Source organism: Coptis chinensis, chromosome 4 (genome assembly GCF_015680905.1).
Source record: "Coptis chinensis isolate HL-2020 chromosome 4, ASM1568090v1, whole genome shotgun sequence".
Taxonomy (NCBI): domain Eukaryota; kingdom Viridiplantae; phylum Streptophyta; class Magnoliopsida; order Ranunculales; family Ranunculaceae; genus Coptis; species Coptis chinensis.
Genome location: NC_141459.1, coordinates 40,968,929 through 40,975,661, shown reverse-complemented (window position 1 = coordinate 40,975,661; position 6,733 = coordinate 40,968,929). Strand labels below are relative to the sequence as shown.

At 33.3% G+C, this 6,733-nt stretch overlaps 1 long non-coding RNA gene across 1 annotated transcript; it reads left to right on the top strand.

The window, feature by feature from the left end:
* The first annotated feature begins 501 nt into the window (after nucleotides 1-501).
* Nucleotides 502-2,158, top strand: LOC147503517 (uncharacterized). Its single transcript, XR_015220201.1, has 3 exons — nucleotides 502-627; nucleotides 729-872; nucleotides 1,887-2,158. It is a non-coding gene; the product is annotated as an uncharacterized LOC147503517 (long non-coding RNA).
* Nucleotides 2,159-6,733: the final 4,575 nt, after the last annotated feature.

Here is a 6,733-nt window from a genome sequence, read left to right as displayed (position 1 = left end):
TGTATGCAGTCTCACATTGTTCCATTTTTTCTCTTCATATATTTTTTCAATTCTCATGGTTCATTTGTATGATTTTTTCCTGTGCATTACACTTGAATGCTCAAGTGGTTCTCCATGCTAATATATTATCTCCTTTAAGATGTTTACTTTCATGTCTGCAATGTCGTGGTATAATTTAATGTTTTCATGCAATTCATCACATTATCTTTAGTACAGACCTTTAATCATTATTGTTGCCACCCCTGGTTGTTTTTTATTTTTAAATGCTTCTGAGGGGGCCTGTTGTGCTATGAAATGTTTTGCTATTTTGTTGTGTTTCTATGTAGATTATGAAGATAAACATGTGGGTGATGAAAACTATTCCTTTAGAAGTGATGGAATCTAACACAATACGGAAACTGAAAGCGAACTTTTCAGAAATAGAATTATACTAGGTATGATCAATGATGTCTTCTTCTTTTGCAAGAAAGCTACATGGTTTGGTTACATAATAAATTTGGGTTATTTTATAATTAGATAGCAGCTTTGGAGTATACGGGAACGAATTTAATTAGGAAGAGAGGGAAATAGTTTAACCTGAGGCATTGAGTTGCCTTTTTCGTCAAGTTAAGAACACTTGTTGATGAGGTAAGGAAATTTAAGGCTAAGGAATTTTCAGTTGGTGTATGCTTAGTATCTTTGCACTTTTGAGAACTTACGTTATTTTTCTTTTTGTGAATTTGTTGAAGGGTTTACTTAGGTTATAACTTGCCTAGTAGTGGCCTGGTGGTGACCTGTAGTAGCCTGGTAGTGGCCTGGCGATGACCTTTAGTGCCCTGGCATGGATGTAACAAGCGAGACATGCACACTCCCATTCGCTTGTATTGGGCAAGGTATTTGTTTTACGGTTTTTCTTAGTGGCTTAAAAAAAATTGTACTGAAGGAATAAGATATGGAGACTGTACATAAATCGGTTTTAGAAGTTTAGTCACTTACGCTTTAAGATACGAGCCTTCGTTAAGTAAAATAATCAAAAGGGGAAAATCTAGATGAATATGTGAGAGTAATCCGACAAGGGATTTAAAAATGAAATTTCATTAGTTTCAGCTCAATGTCTTGACTTATTTTTTTTAGCAAGCACATGAATACATGAATGGCATACATATTCACCATGAATGATGTCATAATTCTTTGTTACTATGTTTCTTGTCTGACGCTTGTTTTTACATAACAATGTGCACAAGGCAACGCTATTCCTCCATAGTGTTGGGCTTGGATGCACAAGGCAAGTATAGATCAATGCCATGACATAAGAGTTATGTTTATTTTTATGTTCTTTCTTTGCTAATTTAATTGAAATTTATGAAGGAAGAAAAACCAAAAGCATATATGCTACTTATTTTGTCAAAACTTGGTTACTGGTTGGATTTAAGCAAATATTTTTACATACAGAAACCTCTGTTCTCTTTTTTCTGCATTCAAGTTTAATTGTTAGAAGTGTTTGCTTAGGTGCTTAGGAAAGTGTTTGTTTCTTACGTATGAGTTTTCACTCAGTTTTTTTCTCTCTTGGACATTTTTTGTATCCCTCGACTCTGAATAGCAAGGTTGTGGGAATGGGTGGAAGCGACTCTCTTAGTCCCCCAAACTTTTATCTCTTCCCTTTCTTTTGTATCTTACTCTCCTCCAAACACTCAATTTTAAGTTCTTTCTCATCTGTCTAGCATGTTTTCACCATTCCACAAGCTTTTGACCGTAGCCCCTCACTATTTAGCATCTATTTTATTAGATTAATTATGATGAATTTCATACTCATTTTATGTAAGCAAGTTTAGTATTCATTTTGACTTCATAGAATATATTAGAGTTTATTAGTAACGTTGTTTCTTTTCTTTCCTTTTTTTGTGTAGACTTGAGTAGACCCTAAAGAGATATAATATATGTGAATGGGAATCAAATTTCTAAGAAGCTACCTCCAAAGGTGTATTTGGCCTTGAATAAACCAAAAGGGTTTGTACTCATTGTACTGATGCTTGATTTATTTAGCCTTTATTTGACAAATGGTTTTTGTACTCAGTGCTCTAGAATGGTTTCTAACACTTAACATTAATTGTGCATGTACATATGTTCAAGTGGGGAGAAAGAGAACAAGTTTGTTATGTCACTACTTGATGATTATTTAAAGAGGTGGGTATGTACTTTCAATAAATTTTACTGAAGTAAATAGGATCCTATATAGGCTTATAGCACTACACCATATTTTTAGCTTTTTTCTTATTTGGCATATAATAATTACATTGATACCAAAAGGTGCTACTTAAAAAAGAAATAGGTGGCAACTCACTATTTGTTGGTTCCTTAGAGAATATGATGTGTCCTACCAAATACCGAGAGACGGTCTAAAGTTATTTCACTCATCAATATGGTTACTATCATAGGGATAGGTTTTGCATTGAGTTTTCTGCCCCTATGATACCACTAAGTCACTCTTAGTCTGAGACAAGATCACGAAAACAAGTACTTACATTCCAGCAAACATACACACGACTATATGAGTACTTGCTTTATAGCGCACACACACAAGAACACTAGAGAATTAATGGGATGCACTCACACTAGTTTGCTTAGAATTTAAAAAAGTTGTGTGCGCTTGAGGCTTAAGCCTTACGCCTCCCGTTGTGTTTTCGCTTTCCAAACATTGAATAGTTTCCTTGACAAAAACTATGTTTCAAGTGAGGTGAATACTTTTCTTCCTTTCTTTTTTGGCTTGGTATTTTTCTTCATATTGCTTGATTTGTAAAACAAGAGTAGTACATGTGTTGGAAACTTTTGTTATACCCGACCTATTAGATAATGCTTCTGATTTGTATGTCCCTCTTGGTAGTATTACTTTGTTTGTAGTATCTAAGTTGACAGTTGACTCATATCGGATAGGTACAAGTATTTGAGGTACATGTATTTGTCCCAGTCTCATGCAGGTGTGGCAAGTGAGAAAAAAAATAGTAGTCAGGAATGAAGACTAGATGTGTATGCATGTTGTAGTGATTCAACTGAAACTTTATATAATTACAGTTAATTTGTTTGATGTGAGAACAATGTAACTATGTAGGTGAGAATATTTGATTGGTTCACACGAACTCATTATTGGATACGTACTAATTGAATTCCGGTCAACTTGTGGAGATAAGATGCTTACACTTTTTAAGAAGTACTTTTGACTCTGTATTTTTATAAAGGTTTGGAAATTATTTATTTCATAAAATGTATTAAAGTTGTAAAGAGTAACTCTAATTCTACTTTCTTCAATCATAAATGCAACCTCATCTAGATATAGGATTGATTAAAGAATGTGAGCTTCTTGTTTTTATATAATGTTTTTTATTGTTTCTATTTCTTATTTATATATTTTTCACAGGATTCTTCTTCTTCACGAGTAAGTAACAGTGGCGTCGCAACCGACTAATAATACTTTAAGAATCTTAAAGAACCAATTACTTAACAAGGTATCCCAAGTGGTTATAGTTATACAATTTCTTAACTGTTTTACTTCTACTTTGTTTCTTTTTTTTAATCACAATTATTTCTTACATAGGGTGATCAAACTTTGCTTATTCTTGGGACGAGAATGCCAATGCAAAAGAGAATGTTCTTGGTGAATTATATAGATTTACATTTTTTCTTTTCTTTTATTATTCTTTCATTGCAATGCAATTTGGAATATAGAACATAATTGAATAAGTTGGTTTGGAGGTTCTTTATTATATATATTTGGATTTTTGATAGGGAATTGATTATGGTGTTTTGAGTTTGTGATATGCATAATTATTTTATGAAGTTAGTATGTGGGGTGATTAGAATATTTAAATAACTAGGGATTTTTTTTTTAAATAAAAAAAATTATGTACCACGGTTTTGGAAGAACAGTGGCAAATATGGTGACTTTATACCATGGTTTATGCAAAATACCAGTACTTCGTATGGTCATATACCACGGTTTTGAAAACTTTATTATCGCGGTTATAGGATAAACCGTGGTAAATAAGTACAAGTTTATACCAAGGTTTTATTAAAAGTATTTACCACCCCAGCTGATACCACGGTTTGAAAACAGTGGTTAAAGGCCTTTTACTACTCTAAAAAACAGTGGTATATGACCTTTTCTGTAGTAGTGTTAATAGCTCCAATTCCTTGGCCTTCTCCATGATTGTCCATGGGCTTCCCATGTGATCCTTAATGCTCCGAATTGCTCCGTTTTACCCCTTTTTCTCTAATATTCCACAAAACTCTCTCTTTCACCTGTAGAATCATAAAACATAACTTACAAACACTATTAGTCCACTAAGATGGCTAAACAAGAGGCATAATCGAGGGTTAAAAACACTTTTTGAGCACTTATCACTAGCCTCGCACATCCAACCGGTCCAATTTAGTTAAATCTCCAACTCTTGGTAAGTAAACTTAAACCAAAAGACTAAACTTTCAAACTTAAATTATTTTGTATTTATCCTAATTAATAAAAAAAAATTATTTTGACTTAACTATATGATATTATCTTAATCTAATCATATATAAACAACAATAAATAGAAAATAAAATCTAAACATGCTACTAAACTAATTTTAATGTTTAATTTTACTGATGGATTACTAATTCATTTTAATTAATAAAAAAATTTAATTTTTAAATTCCTTTTTTCATTGAATTTTTGGATTTGAAAACTCAAAACTTTGCAAATCTATTTAATTTTTATCTACTCACAGTTGAATTAAAAAGACCAAGGAGAATTAAAGGTAACTTACATACGAAGATTCTGAGCCAACCGAATCTTCATTGGAAAAAAACAAGGTGCGGGCATGGGATGCACGCAGGCGCATGTCTGACAGGTGCGGACGCAGGACGTGCGCGGGTGCGTGTCTAACAGGTGCGGATACATGTTGATTTGCTCCGTTTTTGCTCTTTTTTTCCAGTAGTCTCCGGTGAACCGTCTCGTGATATTCTTGGGCTCTGTTTGCTCAGAAGTTTACTAGAAATACACGAAAAAGAACCATCAGTAACAAAATAAAAGAAAAAAAAACTTGAAAAAATTGAAAATAAGATTGAGAATAAGAGTTCAAAGAGTGATTTTTTTCTCCATCTTCCTCTTTCCATTTGGATCCATGACGGCGGCGCCATTTGAAGTGGTAAGAATAGTGGTATGTTGGGTTTTGTTTTTCATCTTAAATCCTTTGTTTGGAGGAATGGTTTGATGGTTGAAAAATCTCTTTTTTAACTTTCTAGTCTTTTTTCACTCTTGTTCTTGATATTTTAATGGTGGAAACACTAGTTCTTTATCTAGAATGAGTTGAAGTTTTAAAAAACTATGGATTGTAATAAGAAAACATGTATGGAAATTGTTTTTGAAAAGATAATTAACTCACCAAGTTGCTTTCATTTGAACTTGTCAAATAAACACAACTTGGATGTGGGTTGTGAATGAAATAAACTAACAATGAAAACAAGGTTGTATGACTTGAAGTAACTTTTGTAGAGAATAAAAACTTGATAGAAACTTTGATTGAATAACTTGTAGAGAATAAAAACTTGATTGAACTTGAAATAACAACAATGGAAATTAAGAAAAAGCAAATAAAAGAAATTAAAAAGACTTGAATAAATTAAATGACTTAAATATAAATTAGGTTACTCTACTCCTAACAAACCAAATGGTTTGGACCCTATAACATTGGATGTCTAATTCTCTACATCTCTTTGGTTTATATAAGATACCAATTACATAATTGCCCCTTCTTCTATAAACACCTTGAGGATAAGATTAAGCTTTGTGGGCTTTTGACTTAAGCCCATATATTTGAATTCATGATTTGGCTTTAAGTCCTTGAGTCCATAGCTTTTAGCTTTGAGTCCTTTAGTCTTCAGCTTTTAGTCCTAAGTCCTTGAGAGTTGACTTTGACTTTTCGGCACTTTTGCTCCTAAATTGGAATCTTCCCAAGCAGCGTTAATAGCAATCATTTTTGCGCTAAAATGCACGTTTTAGGAATATACGTCGTAAATAGCCTATATCCTGCAAAAGGTAGCAAAAGCTATAAGTTGTATGTTCATTAAGCATAAAAATGGTATAATTGAAGCATTGTAAAGATAATAAAACGCATATTTGGAGACTGATCATATGTCATCATATCGGATAATGGGCCCGAATTCATCGGTGGCAAGGTGAAAGATTTTTTAGAATCATACAAAATTAAGCACTTAACATTGGTACCTTATTATGCTCAAAGTAATGGGCAAGCTGAAGCGACAAATAAGACTATTATGGATAACATCAAAAAGAAGCTGGAGGACAAGAAAGGGGTTTATGAGTCGATGAATTAAACAGCGTGCTATGGGCATATAGAATAACTCCAAGGGTAGCTACTCGAGAATCGCCATTCACTCTGGTTTATGGTATGGAAGCAGTCACTCCAGCTGAGATGGTAGTATCGACATCTAGAACAACACTTGTAGAAAATGGGTTTAATGACCAAGGGATGCATGCAGAGGTCCTAAACTTGGAAGAAAGAAGAGAACAAGCATGAATAAAGTTTGATTCTTATCACAAACAGCTCCGGAAGGCATTCAATAAAAAGGTCAGAGAAAGAAGTTTCCAAGAGGTCAACCTCGTGATGAAAGAGGTAACTCAATCGACAAAAGAGAAGGGGGCTGGCAAGCTATCGGCAAATTGGGAAGGCCCTTACATTGTCCATAAGGTTTTAATAAATGG